Genomic DNA, 16,740 nt, shown 5'->3' with positions numbered 1-16,740 from the left:
GATTGTTTCCTGTCTTTGTGTTTTATGCACCAGTTAGGACTGTTGCGGTTTTCACGTTCATTGTTTTGTAGTTTGTTCATGTTTGAGTTTTCTTATTAAAGCATGAACTATAACCACGCTTCGTTTTGGTCCGCCTCTCCTTCCCAGGAAAAAAGCTGTGACAGAATTACCCACCACAACAGGACCAAGCTGCGTGGTGACAGGCAGCGGCAGCAGGAGCAGCACAAGAGGGAATGGACATGGGATGATGTGTTGGACGGCAAGGGTTGCTACACATGGGAGGAGATCCAGGCGGGATAGGATCGCCTCCCATGGGAACAGGTGGAGGCAGCTAGGAGAGCAGAGGCAGCCGGAGAGAGGAGCCAGCGATACGAGGGAACACGGCTGGCAAGGATGCCCGAGAGTCAGCCCCAAAAATGTATTGGGGGGTGGCACACAGGGAGTATGGCGAAGCCAGGTAGGAGACCTGCGCCAACTTCCTGTGCTTACTGGAGGGCGAGAGAGACCGGGCAGGCACCATGTTATGCTGTGGAGCGCACGGTGTCCCTAGTGCGGGTGCATAGCCCGGTGCGGTACATACCAGCTCCTCGTATCGGCCGGGCTAGAGTGGGCATCGAGCCAGGTGTCATGAAGCCGGCTCTACGCATCTGGGGCGCCCTGAGGTGCGTGTCCTCGGCCTAGTACCACCAGTGCCGGCACCACGCACCAGGCCTACAGTGCGCCTCGCCTGTCCAGCGCTGCCAGAACCTTCCTCCTCTCCAGCGCAGCCGGAGTCTCCCGTCTGTCCGGCGCTGCCTGAGCTGCCCGTCTGCCCAGCGCCACCTGAGCTGCCCATCTGCCCAGCGCCACCTGAGCTGCCCGTCTGTCCAGAGCTGCTAGAGTCTCCCGCCTGTCCAGAGCCGCTAGAGTCTCCCGCCTGTCCAGAGCCGCTAGAGTCTCCCGCCTGTCCAGAGCCGCTAGAGTCCCCCGCCTGTCCAGAGCCGCTAGAGTCCCCCGCCTGTCCAGAGCCGCTAGAGTCTCCCGCCTGTCCAGAGCCGCTAGAGTCTCCCGCCTGTCCAGAGCCGCTAGAGTCTCCCGCCTGTCCAGAGCCGCTAGAGTCTCCCTCCTGTCCAGAGCCGCTAGAGTCTCCCGCCTGCCCAGAGCCGCTAGAGTCTCCCGTCTGTCCAGAGTTGCTAGTCTCCCGTCTGTCATGAGCCGCCAGAGTCTCCCGTCTGTCATGAGCCGCCAGAGTCTCCCGTCTGTCATGAGCCGCCAGACTCTCCCGTCTGTCATGAGCCGCCAGACTCTCCCGTGTGTCATGAGCCGCCAGAGTCTCCCGTCTGTCATGAGCCGCCAAAGTCTCCCGTCTGTCAGGAGCCGCCAGAGTCTCCCGTCTGTCATGAGCCGCCAGAGTCTCCCGTCTGTCATGAGCCGCCAGAGTCTCCCGTCTGTCAGGATCCGCCAGTGCCGCCATTCAGCCATGATCCGCCAGAGCAGCCATTCAGCCAGAATCCGCCAGAGCCGCCATTCAGCCAGGATCCGCCAGAGCCGCCATTCAACCAGGATCCGCCAGAGCCGCCAGTCAGCCAGGATCCGCCAGAGCCGCCAGCCAGGCCGGGACTCCGCACCTTTGGGGGGGGGGTTACTGTAACTCCCTGACCTTAGTTATCTATGTTTTCTTTATTATTTTGGTTAGGCCAGGGTGTGATATGGGTGATTTATGTGTTTTGTCTTGTCTAGGGGTTTTTGTAGATTTATTGGGTTGTGTTCAGTTTAGGTGTCTAGGTAAGTCTATGGTTGCCTAGATTGGTTCTCAATCAGAGGCAGGTGTTTATTGTTGTCTCTGATTGGGAACCATATTTAGGCAGCCATATTCTTTGGGTATTTTGTGGGTGATTGTTTCCTGTCTTTGTGTTTTATGCACCAGTTAGGACTGTTACGGTTTTCACGTTTATTGTTTTGTAGTTTGTTCATGTTTGAGTTTTCTTATTAAAGAACCATGAACTATAACAACGCTTCGTTTTGGTCCGCCTCTCCTTCCCAGGAAGAAAGCCGTGACACCATTCCTCCATGCAGATCTCCTCTAGAGCAGTGATGTTTTGGGGCTGTTGCTGAGCAACACGGACTTTCAACTCCCTCCAAAGATTTCATATGGGGTTGAGATCTGGAGACTGGCTAGGCCACTCCAGGACCTTGAAATGCTTCTTACGAAGCCACTCCTTCGTTGCCCGTGTGGTGTGTTTGGGATCATTGTCATGCTGAAAGACCCAGCCACGTTTCATCTTCAATGCCCTTGCTGATGGAAGGAGGTTTTCACTCAAAATCTCACGATACATGGCCCCATTCATTCTTTCTTTACACAGATCAGTCGTCCTGGTCCCTTTGCAGAAAAACAGGCCCAAAGCATGATGTTTCCACCCCCATGATTCACAGTAGGTATGGTGTTCTTTGGATGCAACTCAGCATTCTTTGTCCTCCAAACACAACGAGTTGAGGTTTTTACCAAAAAGTTATATTTTGGTTTCATCTGACCATATGACATTCTCCCAATCTTCTTCTGGATCATCCAATTGTTCTCTAGCAAACTTCAGCCGGGCCTGGACATGTACTGGCTTAAGCAGGGGGACACGTCTGGCACTGCAGGATTTGAGTCCCTGGCGGCGTAGTGTGTTACTGATGGTAGGCTTTGTTACTTTGGTCCCAACTCTCTGCAGGTCATTCACTAGGTCCCCCCGTGTGGTTCTGGGATTTTTGCTCACCGTTCTTGTGATCATTTTGACCCCACGGGGTGAGATCTTGCGTGGAGCCCCAGATCGAGGGAGATTATCAGTGGTCTTGTATGTCTTCCATGTCCTAATAATTGCTCCCACAGTTGATTTCTTCAAACCAAGCTGCTTACCTATTGCATATTCAGTCTTCCCAGCCTGGTGCAGGTCTACAATTTTGTTTCTGGTGTCCTTTGATAGCTCTTTGGTCTTGGCCATAGTGGAGTTTGGAGTGTGACTGTTTGAGGTTGTGGACAGGTGTCTTTTGTACTGATAACAAGTTCAAACAAGTGCCATTAATACAGGTAATGAGTGGAGGACAGAGGAGCCTCTTAAAGAAGTTGTTACAGGTCTGTGAGAGCCAGAAATCTTGCTTGTTTGTAAGTGACCAAATACTTATTTTCCACCACAATTTGCAAATAAATTCATAAAAAATCCTACAATGTGATTTTCTGGATTTTTTTTCTAATTTTGGCTGTCATAGTTGAAGTGTACCTATGATGAAAATTACAGACCTCTCATATTTTTAAGTGGGAGAACTTGCACAATTGGTGGCTGACTAAATACTTTTTTGCCCTACTCTATATGTATATATATTTGCCATATATTTGTAGCTGCTATTTCACAAAAGTTCTGAACCTATACAGACCCTGTATGTTTTACATTTATAGTGGCTTGCGAAAGTATTCACCCCCTTGGCATTTTTCCTATTTTGTTGCCTTACAACCAGGAATTAAAATATATTTTTTTGTGGGGGGTTGTATCATTTGATTTACACAACATGCCTACCACTTTGAAGATGCAACATATTTTTTATTGTGAAACAAACAAGAAATAAGACAAAAAAAAAACAGAAAACTTGCATAGCGTGCATAACTATTCACCCCCCCAAGTCAATACTTTGTAGAACCACCTTTTTCAGCAATTACAGCTGCAAGTCTCTTGGGGTATGTCTCTATAAGCTTGGCACATCTAGCCACAGGGATTTCTTCCCATTCTTCAAGGCAAAACTGCTCCAGCTCCTTCAACTTGGATGGGTTCCGCTGGTGTACAGCAATCTTTAAGTCATACCACAGATTCTCAATTGGATTGAGGTCTGGGCTTTGACGAGGCCATTCCAAGACATTTAAATGTTTCCCCTTAAACCGCTCGAGTGTTGCTTTAGCAGTATGCTTAGGGTCATTGTCCTGCTGGAAGGTGAACCTCCGTCTCAGTCTCAAATCTCTGGAAGACTGAAACAGGTTTCCCTGAAGAATTTCCCTGTATTTAGCACCACCCATCATTCCTTCAATTCTGACCAGTTTCCCAGCCCCTGCAGATGAACAACATCTGATGTTCTCAGGGTGATGAGAGGTGTTGAGTTTGCATCAGACATAGCGTTTTCCTTGATGGCCAAAAAGCTCATTGTTTGTCTTATCTGACCAGAGTACCTTCTTCCATATGTTTGGGAAGTCTCCCACGTGCCTTTTGGCGAACACCAAACATGTTTGCTTATTTCTTTCTATAAGCAATGGCTTTTTTTCTGACCACTCTTCCGTAAAGCCCAGCTCTGTGGAGTGAACGGCTTAAAGTGGTCCTATGGACAGATACTCCAGTCTCCTCTGTGGAGCTTTGCAGCTCCTTCAGGGTTATCTTTGGTCTCTTTGTTGCCTCTCTGATTAATGCCCTCATTGCCTGGTCTGTGAGTTTTGGGGGGCGATCCTCTCTTGGCAGGTTGGTTGTGGTGTCATATTCTTTCCATTTTTTAATAATGGACTTAATGGTGCTCAGTGGGATGTTCAAAGTTTCTGCTTTTTTTATAAACCAACCCTGATCTGTACTTCTCCACAACTTTGTCCCTGACCTGTTTAGAGAGCTTCTTGGTCTTCATGATGCCGCTTGCTTGGTGGTGCCCCTTGCTTAGTGGTGTTGCAGACTCTGGGGTCTTTCAGAACAGGTGTATATACAGTGGGGAGAACAAGTATTTGATACAATGCCAATTTTGCAGGTTTTCCTACTTACAAAGTATGTAGAGGTCTGTCATTTTTATCATAGGTACACTTCAACTGTGAGAGACGGAATCTAAAACAAAAATCCAGAAAATCCCATTGTATGATTTTTAAATAATTAATTAGCATTTTATTGCATGACATAAGTATTTGATCACCTACCAACCAGTAAGAATTCTGTCTCTCACAGACCTGTTAGTTTTTCTTTAAGAAGCCCTCCTGTTCTCCACTCATTACCTGTATTAACTGAACCTGTTTGAACTCATTACCTGTATGAAAGACACCTGTACACATATTCAATCAAACAGACACCAACCTCTCCAGCTGTGTAAGAACATCAGGGACAAAATTGTAGACCTGCACAAGGCTGGGATGGGCTACAGGACAATAGGCAAGCAGCTTGGTGAGAAGGCAACAACTGTTGGTGCAATTATTAGAAAATGGAAGACGTTCAAGATGATGGTCAATCACCCTCGGTCTGGGGCTCCATGCAAGATCTCACCTCGTGGGGCATCAATTATCATGAGGGAGGTGAGGGATCAGCCCAGAACTACATGGCAGGACCTGGTCAATGACCTGAAGAGAGCTGTGACCACTGTCTCAAAGAAAACCATTACTAATACACTACGCCATCATGGATTAAAATCCTGCAGCGCACGCAAGGTCCGCCTGCTCAAGCCAGCGAATGTCCAGGCACGTCTGAAGTTTGCCAATGACCATCTGGATGATCCAGAGGAGGAATGGGAGAAGGTCATGTGGTCTGATGAGACAAAAATATAGCTTTTTGGTCTAAACTCCACTCGTCGTGTTTGGAGGAAGAAGGATGAGTGCAACCCCAAGAACACCATCCCAACCGTGAAGCATGGAGGTGGAAACATCATTCTTGGGGATGATTTTCTGCAAAGGGGACAGGACAACTGCACCGTATTGAGGGGAGGATGGATGGGGCCATGTATCGCGAGATCTTGGCCAACAACCTCCTTCCCTCAGTAAGAGCATTTAAGATGGGTCGTGGCTAGGTCTTCCAGCATGACAATGACCCGAAACACACAGCCAGGGCAACTAAGGAGTGGCTCCGTAAGAAGCATCTCAAGGTCCTGGAGTGGCCTAGCCAGTCTCCAGACCTGAACCCAATAGAAAATCTTTTTAGGGAGCTGAAAGTCTGTATTGCCCAGTGACAGCCCCGAAACCTGAAGGATCTGGAGAAGGTCTGTATGGAGGAGTGTGCCAAAATCCCTGCTGCAGTGTGTGCAAACCTGGTCAAGAACTACAGGAAACGTATGATCTCTGTCATTTTAAACAAAGGTTTCTGTACCAAATATTAAGTTCTGCTTTTCTGATGTATCAAATACTTATGTCATGCGATAAAATGCAAATCAATTACTTAAAAATCATACAATGTGATTTTCTGGATTTTTGTTTTAGATTCCGTCTCTCACAGTTGAAGTGTACCTATGATAAAAAAAATTACAGACATGCTTTGTAAGTAGGAAAACCTGCAAAATCGTCAGTGTATCAAATACTTGTTCTCCCCACTGTATATGAGATCATGTGACAGGTCACGTGACACAGATTGCACACAGATGGACTTTATTTAATTAATTATGTGACTTCTGAAGGTAATTGGTTGCACCAGATCTTATTTAGGGGCTTCATAGCAAAAGGCGTGAATACATATGCACACACCACTTTTCCGTTTAGATATTTTTTATAATTTTTTTAAACAAGTAATTTTTTTAAATTTCACTTCACCAATTTGGACTATTTTGTTTATGTCCATTACATGAAATCCAAATATTTAAATTACAGGTTGTAACGCAACAAAATAGGTAAAATGCCAATGGGGGGTGAATACTGTTGCAAGGCACTGTATATTAGCCTACAAAGAAATACATTTTGAAGCATTTGCGATTGCAACACAATAGGCTGGCAGGAACATTAAGCGCTCAGTATTTAAACAACATTTTGTTCTATTAAATCATTATAGTCTACAAATTGCGCATATAGGATGAAGTTGGTCCCTTTCCAAGTTCGGGCGGCGTTCAGCGGTCATCGCTGATCCTCTTTTCATTTTCCTTTGGTTTTGTCTGGTCTTCCATCACACCTGGTTCCAATCCCATCAATTACATGTCTGTTCCCGCTCAAGTCCTTGTCGGTGATTGTTTATTGTAAGTGCTTGTGCACGTCTGTCCTGGTGTGCGTCGGTTTATGTACCCATTATTTGATTGTTCTGTTTTCCTGTTTTTTTTTGTTATTAAACTGCGCCGTTTGGAAACAGTTTTTGCTCTCCTGCGTCTGACTTCTCTGCCGCCAGTACGCACCCCTTACATTGGCAGGGATGCAGAGTTGTTTTTTGTTTTTCCATAGGTAGGCCTAAAGGTTTTTAGGCAAAATAACCATATAAACACGGAAAGCTCCTTGAAAGAGGTCATGTCAGGCCTATTGGGCCAAAATCAATGATGGCCTATTGCACGGACAATAGAACGAAACAACGACACACTTAGCTAGCTAGCCACTTCGTTCCTTTTTGTTAGCATGTGCACATAGTACACAATTATGCTTTCGGGATATGTATTTTCAGATTCCACAAGGATTCATTAGTTCAAATCAAACTTTATTTGTCAAATGCGCCAAATACAACAAGTGTAGACATTACCGTGAAATGCTTACAAGCCCTTAACCAACAGTGCAGTTCAGAAATAGTTAAAGTATTTACCAAATAAACTAAAGTAACACAATAAAATTAAAATAACGAGGCTTATATATAGGGGGTACAGGTTAGTTGAGGTCATTTGTACATGTAGGTAGGGGTGAAGTGACTATGCATAAATAATAAATAGCACATAACAGAAGTGTGCAAAACAAATGGGGGAGGTCAATATAAATATGAATTGTTCAGCAGTCTTATGGCTTGGGGGTAGAAGCTGTTAAGGAGCCGTTTGGTCCGCTTGCCGTGCGGTAGCAGAGAGAACAGTCTATGACTTGGGTGACTGTAGTCTTTGACAATTTTTGGGGCTTTCCTCTGACACAGCCTATTATAAAGATCCTGAATTGCAGGAAGCTTAGAGATGTACTGGGTACGCACTACACACTGTAGCGCCGTACGGTCGGATGCCGAGCAGTTGCCATACCAGGCGGTGATGCAACCGGTCAGGATGCTCTCGATGGTGCAGCTGTAGAACTTTATGGGGTTCTGAGGACCCATACCAAATCTTTTCAGTCTCCTGAGGGGGAATAGGTGTTGTCGTGCCCTCTTCACGACTGTCTTGGTGTGTTTGGACCATGACAGTTTGTTGGTGATGTGAATACCAAGAAACTTGAAACTCTTGGCCCGCTCCACTACAGCCCCGAATTCTGTTACAAATTTGAAAAACATACAATATGTTACGAATTTGCAAACATATGTTACAATTTCTAGCTAGGTGGCTCCCGGGAGACACAGTGGAACCCTAGGTTAGAGGCAGAGCTGTCAGGGGTGTTCTGACTACGTGCTGCACACCTGTACCTGTAACAGTAGGACTGGAGTGGTAGAGAGAGAAAAAGTAAAGCAGACATTTGCATGTAAATTACAGCGATTGAATCTAAGGCCCTGTTTAAAATGTTTTTCTAAATGCACCCTTAGTTCCATGCTCCCTGGAAGTACTACTCACTGATCCAACAACTGGATAGATCAGATATGCCTCGTATCTACAACTGCAGCACAGCCCTGAAAAAAATGAATAAACGTAAACCACGCCCTCTCGTATAATTGCTTTATTACTCAAGTATAAGTATTGAAAGTAAGTAAGATTTCAAACAAGGCCGACGTGTGTTTTAGATTCATAAAGGCTATTTAAATGAATTCCTTTCCTTCTTCACAAGACTCCTTCAGATGAAACAATTCCAGCTCTGTGCTCAGGACTCGTTTTGCATGCTGTCCATTGCATCACCAAGGCAACCAGAGCTCGTGGGCAGACTGGTTGTGTCACCAGTTGCTTCTCCGAGGAGGCGGGGCTAACAGCTCAGTATACTGTGGAAGATAGCCTAGCAACTTTTTTATTTAACTAGGCAAGTCAATTAAGAACAAATTGTTATTTACAATGATGGCATAACAAGAGGCAAAAGGCCTCCTGTGGGGATGGGGCTAAGAGCTAACAGCTCAGTATACTGTGGAAGATAGCCTAAAAATAAATGTAAAAAACAAGTAGGACAAAACACACATCACGACAAGAGAGACACCACAACACTCCATAAAGAGAGACATAAGAGAACACAACAACAACACAACCATGGTAGCAACACAGCATGGCAGCAGCACAACACAGGACAAACATTGTTAGGCACAGACAACAGCATGAAGGGCTAAGAAGTAGAGACAACAAAACATCACACGAAGCAGTCACGAGTTTCAGTAAGAGTGTCCATGATTGAGTCTTTGAATGTACAGATGGAGATAAAACTGTCCAGTTTGAGTGTTTTTGCAGCTCCCTTGCATTACCAATTACAACAATACATTGTGTTAGTCAAGATGAAAGACTCTCCCTCTAGCTTTGGTAGCTGAGTCAGGCTAGTCTACATGGGCATAGAAGTCAAATACACACCAGAGCCTAGCCGGTCTCTGAACCACCCACACAGAGTCAACAGGCCCCTCCATACAGAAAGGTCTACTGTACTGGTCTACACTGCACTAAGCTAAAGCACTGCCTTTCCTTGGTGTTCGCTGCTATTCTGACACTACACATCTGTATCAGTATTGGCCGTGGTATAGTTATAACCCTTTAGTTAATGGTTGTCTTGGTTACCTTATGAGACATGTAGGAGCCTCCTTTCTTCACTTGGTCTCTGCCTGATGGTGGTCCTGTCTGTAAAAGAGAGGAGAGAAAATATCAGAACATGAAGAAGAGGAAATCCTCACAGATATAAGTGCCACATAAAATAAATGTGTTTGTGTATTATCGTCCTTAGTGTGGTGAACAGTCCACCAGTCAGATGTCCACTCCCATGCCTTCCCCACCATGTTGTACATGCCATAGCCATTAGCAGGAAATGACATCACCTGCAGGAAACAGAGAGCTATGAAATAGATACTTTCATAATCTACACCAAAAAGGGGTTCACTTCCATTCTTCCCACAGTTGTGTCAAGTTGGCTGGATGCCCTTTGTTTGGGTATTGGACCATTCTTGATACACACAGGAAACTGTTGAGCGGGAAAAACCCAGCAAAGTTGCAATTCTTGACACAATGTCACACCCTGACCATAGTTTGCTTTGTATGTTTCTATGTTTTGTTTGGTCAGGGTGTGATCTGAGTGGGCATTCTATGTTGGATGTCTTGTTTGTCTGTTTCTCTGTTTGGGCCTGATATGGTTCTCAATCAGAGGCAGGTGTTAGTCATTGTCTCTGATTGGGAGCCATATTTAGGTAGCCTGTTTTGTGTTGGGTTTTGTGGGTGGTTGTCTCCTGTGTCAGTGTTTGTACCACACGGGACTGTTTCGGGTCTTCACGTTTCTTGTTTTGTAGTTTATTCATATATAGTTTCATTATTAAAGAACCATGAATTATAACCACGCTGCATTTTGGTCCGCCTCTCCTTCCCAGGAGGAATCCCGTTACACACAAACCAGTGCCCATGGCACCTACTGCCATACCCTATTTGAATTCACATCAATCTTTTGTCTTGCCAAATCATTCTGAATGGCACATATACATAATCCATGTCTCAATTGTCTCAAAGCTTAATAATCCTTCTTTAACCTGGAAAATGTGTTGTCGTGCCCTCTTCCCAACTGTCCTGGTGTGTTTGGACCATGATAGGTTGTTGGTGATGTGAATACCAAGAAACTAGAAACTCTCGGCCAGCTCCACTACAGCCCCGAATTCTGTTACAAATTTGAAAAACATACGTTACGAATTTGTAAAAATGTATGTTACGATTTCTAGCTAGGTGGCTCCCGGGAGACACAGTGGAACCCTAGGTTAGAGGCATAGCTGTCAGGGGTGTTCTGACTACGTGCTGCACACCTGTACCTGTAACAGTAGGACTGGAGTGGTAGAGAGAGAAAAAGAAAAGCAGACATTTGCATGTAAGTTACAGCGATTTAATCTAAGGCCCTGTTTAAAATGTTTTTCTAAATGCACCCTTAGTTCCATGCTCCCTGGAAGTACTACTCACTGATCCAACAACTGGATAGATCAGATATGCCTCATATCTACAACTGCAGCACAGCCCTGAAAAAAATTTATAAACGTAAACCACGCCGTCTCGTATAATTGCTTTATTACTCAAGTATAAGTATTGAAAGTAAGTAAGAATTCAAACAAGGCCAACGTGTGTTTTAGATTCATAAAGGCTATTTAAATGAATTCCTTTCCTCTTTCACAAGACTCCTTCAGATGAAACAATTCCAGCTCTGTGCTCAGGACTCGTTTTGCATGCTGTCCATCGATGCGATGGACAGCATGCAAAACGAGTCCTGAGCACAGACCTGGAATTGGCAACCAGAGCTCGTGGGCAGACTGGTTGTGTCAACAGTTGCTTCTCCGAGGAGACGGGGCTAACAGCTCAGTATACTGTGGAAGATAGCCTAGCAACTTTTTATTTAACTAGGCAAGTCAATTAAGAACAAATTCTTATTTACAATGATGGCATAACAAGAGGCAAAAGGCCTCCAGTGGGGATGGGGGCTGGGATAAAAATAAATGTAAAAAACAAGTAGGACAAAACACACATCACGACAAGAGAGACACCACAACACTCCATAAAGAGAGACATAAGACAACACAACAACAACACAAACATGGTGTCAAGAAAAGCTACTGGGTTTTTCATGCAAAAGTTTCCTGTGTGTATCATGAATGGTCCACCACCCAAAGGACACAACTGTGGGAAGCATTTGAGTCAACATGTAGAGTCGACACCTTGTAGAGTCCATGCCTCGATGAATTGATGATGTTCTGATTGCAAAGGGGGGTGCAACTCAACTCAGGAAGGTGATCCTAATGCTTTGTATACATATATGGGGTGGCAGGTTGCCTAGTGGTTAGAGCGTTGGGCCAGTAACCCAATCCCATAGCTGACAAGGTAAAAATCTGTCATTCTGCCCCTGAACAAGGCAGTTAACCCACTGTTCCCCGGTAGGCCGTCATTGTAAATAAGAATTTGTTCTGAACCGACTTGCCTAGTTAAATAAAGGTTAAATACATATATATATATATATATATATATATATATATATATATATATATATATATATATATATATATATATATATACATATATACATATTTAAATATATAACATATAACATACACACACCACAACACTACACTACCTGTGTTGTAGGCCACATCTGCAGGCGTACTCCCACTCAGTCTCTTGTGGGTCCAGGAGCAGTAGGCCAGACCATCCCCCCATGACACATGCAGCACAGGATGGTCCAGCCTGAACACACAACCAGGTTTATGGTTAATAATAACAACATACGGTCCTTTAGCAATATACAGAGCCTTCAGAAAGTGTTCACACGCCTTGACTTTTTCCACATGTTGTTGTGTTACAGCCTGAATTTCACCATGAGGCCAATGGTGACTTTAAAACCGCTAAGGCTGTGATTGGAGAAAAGTGAGAATGATCAACAACATTATAGTTACTCCACTCCCAAGCAGGAATCAATACAACTCAAACCAACTGAGCCATAAGAATCATGTTTATCAGCAGACCTCTACCTGAATGTGACATAGAGTAGTGACAGGGGGACACTGGATCTCATTAGGATGATCCAGTGTAGAGACATAACAACTACCTGTGATGTAGAGACAGGACTTGACTTGATATTGGATTATATTCATTCTGATTAGGATGATCCTAGCTCCTACCTGTCTGTGATGTAGAGATGTAACTCCTACCTGTTAGTGATGCTGGAGTCGAGACCCTCGGGGTGCCTCCAGTCTGCCCCTCTGACTGGCAACCACCAGGGGGAGCAGCCACCTGACAACCAGGAGGTCACAACATCAGCTGCTATATGACACAGGTAGACTGGAGCACAACTCGGCAGGAACTGATGTCTTGGTGGTCAGTCCGAGTGTGCACCAAACGTGCATGCTTCTACACACAAACACTACTTCAGTACAAAAGGAGAAAGTCATACATTCCTAAGCGAGCAGTGTTTATGCTTGGTCTCCACTTCTGACACACTCTCCTCTCCAAGGCCCCCACTTCAACTGAATATGCACCCCAATATTGTCTACGGATCACCAACAGTTTACACATACCAGACCTTCTCTCTCTCTTTTTCTCTCTCTCAGCAATTAAGGCAAGTCACACAACATCTTCCTGCTGAACTAGTTCATAGAGAAATAGAAAGAAGTGCTAAATGACTACAAAATACATTTGTAGAGATGTACATATTATGTCCATATTACATCAAGAACAGCTCAAATAAGCAAAGAGAAACAAGACATCCTTACTTTAAGACATGAAGGTCAGTCAATCTGGAACATTTCAAGAACTTTGAAAGTTTCTTCAAGTGCAGTTGTAAAAACCATCAAACGCTATGATGAAACTGGCTCTCATGAGGACCGCCACAGGAAAGGAAGACCCAGAGTTACCTCTGCTGCAGAGGATATTGCAGCCCAAATAAATGCTTCACAGAGTTCAAGTAACAGACACATCTCAACATCAACTGTTCAGAGGAGACTGCGTGAATCAGGGCCTTCATGGTCAAATTGCTGCAAAGAAACCACTACTAAACGACACCAATAAGAATAAGAGACTTGTTTGGGCCAAGAAACACGAGCAATGGACATTAGACCAGTGGAAATCTGTCATTTTGTCTGATGAGTCCAAATTTGAGATTTTTGGTTCCAACCGCCGTGTCTTTGTGAGACGCAGAGTTGGTTGAACGGATGATCTCTGCATGTGTGGTTCCCACAGTGAAACATGGAGGAGGAGGTGTGATGGTGCTTTGCTGGTTACACTGTTTATTTAGAATTCAAGGCAATATTTAGAATTCAAGGCACATTTAACCAGCATGGCTACCACAGCATACTGCAACGATTCGCCATCCCATCTGGTTTTCGCTTAATGGGACGATAATTTGTTTTTCAACAGGACAATGACCCAACACACCTCCAGGCTGTGTAAGGGCTATTTGACCAAGAAGGAGAGTGATGGTGTGCTGCATCAGATGACCTGGCCTCCACTATCAGCTGACCTCAGCCCTATTGAGATGGTTTGGGATGAGTTGGACCGCAGAGTGAAGGAAAAGCAGCCAACAAGTGCTCAGCATATGTGGGAACTCCTTCAAGACTGTTGGAAAAGCATTCCAGGTGAAGTTAAAGGGTGGCTACTTTGAAGAATTTCAAATCTATTTCAATTTGTTTAACACTTTTTTGGTTACTACGTGATTCCATACATGTTATTTCATTTTTTAATATATTCATTATTATTCTAAAATATAGAAAATAGTAAAAATAAAGAAAAATCCTTGAATGAGTAGGTGTGTCCAAACTTTTGACTGGTACTGTATGTGTGTGTGTGTGTGAACCTTTAACAGTTACTGGCATCATATCATACTGATTCCCTCTTGTGTACTCCATCTTGAGTATTCCACCACAAAGCCTAAATGACCTGGACTACTGCAGGGAGAATGGCTTGGCTGTCTGCTGTAGAGTGGTGTCAACACTGCTCAATGATTTAACTCTGGGGCAGTCACCTATCTGTACAGGCTTCAAAGCAGTTTCAAAGGAGACTGTTAAAATGGTGGTCTATGGGAACGCCATCAGATGATAGAATGATATGTGCATATACAGTGCATTCGGAAAGTACGTATTTAGACCCCTGAACTTTTCAAAATTTTGTCAGGGTACAGTCTTATTCTAAAATGTACTTTTTAAAAGATTCTCTCATCAATCTACACACAATACCCCATAATGACAAAGAAAAATCATTTTTTTAGTAATGTTTGGAATTTATACAAAATAAAAAACTGAAATATCACATTTACATATGTATTCAGACCCTTTATTCAGAACTTTATTGAAGCACCTTTGGCAGCGTTTACAGCCTCGAGTCTTCTTGGGTATGACGCTACAAGCTTGGCACACCTGTATCTGGGGAGTTTCTCCCATTCTTCTCTGCAGATCTGCTCAAGCTCTGTCAGGTTGGATGGGGAGTGTCACTGCACAGCTATTTTCAGGTCTCTCCAGAGACGTTAGATCTGGTTCAAGTCCGGGCTCTGGCTGGGCCACTCAAGGACATTCAGAAACTTGTCCCGAAGCCACTCTACGTTGTCTTGGCTGTGTGCTTAGGGTGGTTGTCCTGCTGGAAGGTGAACCTTCACCCCAGTCTGAGGTCCAAAGCGCTCTGAGTAGGTTTTCATCCAGGATCTCTCTGTACTTCTCTCTGTACATCTTTCCCTCGATCCTGACTTGTCTCCCAGTCCCTGCCACTGAAAAACATCCCCACAGCATGATGCTGCCACCACCATGTTTCACTATAGGGATGGTGCCAGGTTTCCACCAGATGTGACGCTTGGCATTCAGGCCAAATAGTTCAATCTTGGTTTCATCAGACCAGAGAATCTTTTTAGGTGGCCGGCAGCCAGCTCTAGGAAGGTTTTCGTGGTTCCAAACTTCTTCCATTTAAGAATGATGGATGCTCTATAAACACTCTTTCGTGGTGCCCCGACTTTCTAGTTAATTATCTACCTGATAGGCTTAATCAGGTATTATTAATTACAGAGAAAGGATTTTATAGAATAGAATGTTTATAATTATTTATTTACTTAATCCGGCATAATCCGGCATAGCCAAAGACACGACACATGGATTACGATTGGTCAGACCAGTGTTGAATAGACCATAGTATGGGTACTTCCGGTTTGAGTTTCTGCCTCTAGGAAGGGAGAAGCAAAACGGAGTCCTGATCAGATTTGCTTAAGGGAGGGTGGGGGAGGGCCTTGTAGGCATTTAGAAAAGTTGAGTAGCAGTTGTCCAATGTTTTCTCAGAGTGAGAACTACAGTCAATGTGTCTGAAGAACTTCAGTAGCGTTTTCCTCAAATTTGCTTTGTTAAAATCCCCAGCTACAATAACGGCTGTGACTATAACCAAAGAGAATTCTCTTGGGAAGTAATACGGTCAGCATTTGATTGTGAGGGCTTCTAGGTTGTGTGAACAAAAGGACTTGAGTTTCTGTATGTTATCACAATAACACCATGAGTAGTTAACCTCTTGATCCTACTTGAGACGCAGACGTCTCAAGTAGGCACCTGGAAATGCAAATGCGCTACGCTAAATGCTAAATGTACTCGTTAAAACTCAAACGTTCATTAAAATACACATGCAGGGTATTGAATTAAAGCTACACTCATTGTGAATCTAGCCAACAAGTCAGATTTTTAAAATGCTTTTCGGCAAAAGCATGAGAAGCTATTATCTGATAGCATGCAACACCCCCAATATACCTGAAGGGGACGTAAACAAAATAATTAGCGTAGCCGGCGCTACACAAAAACGCAAAAATAAAATATAAAACATTCATTACCTTTGATGATATTCTTTGTTGGCACTCCTATATGTCCCATAAACATCACAAATTGGTATTTTTCCGATTAAATCCGTCCATGTATGCCCAAAATATCAATTTGTATAGCCTGTCTAGTTCAGGAAAAAAGCTCTCTTCCAACACGCAACGTCATTTTAAAAAATTATATAAGTTGCCTATATTCTTTGACAAGACACTTCAACCTACTTTTGTAACCCAACTTTAGGTATTTGTAAACGTTAATAAGCGATCAAATTGATCACTGGGCGATCTGTATTCAATAGCAGCTACTCAAGAAAACAATGTCCATTTTTCAATCTTCCAAAATCGATTGTTGTAGGCTGGATGGAATGACGGATCTATTGGTAATGTCTCAAAGGATTTTTGTCAATGAAAATGACGTTTTTGGTGACATCGTGTGGAAGCTGTAGGAATTGTATCCGTGTCCATATTAAATTTGGTGTCCTTTAAACAATACATGAAAG

The 16,740-nt window shown here is 44.0% G+C and overlaps 1 long non-coding RNA gene across 1 annotated transcript; it reads right to left on the bottom strand.

The window, feature by feature from the left end:
* Positions 1-7,329: 7,329 nt before the first annotated feature.
* LOC110528184 (uncharacterized) lies at positions 7,330-9,767 on the bottom strand. The gene is made up of 2 exons (XR_005052713.2): positions 9,514-9,767; positions 7,330-8,086 (listed from the first exon to the last, which is right to left on the bottom strand). It is a non-coding gene; the product is annotated as an uncharacterized LOC110528184 (long non-coding RNA).
* Between the last annotated feature and the right edge of the window lie 6,973 nt (positions 9,768-16,740).

The sequence above is a fragment of the Oncorhynchus mykiss genome, chromosome 7, assembly GCF_057628025.1.
Source record: "Oncorhynchus mykiss isolate SJ-2025 chromosome 7, ASM5762802v1, whole genome shotgun sequence".
Lineage (NCBI taxonomy): Eukaryota > Metazoa > Chordata > Actinopteri > Salmoniformes > Salmonidae > Oncorhynchus > Oncorhynchus mykiss.
The sequence above is the reverse complement of the archived record's forward strand: the minus strand, read 5'-3'. Positions and strand labels throughout refer to the sequence as shown.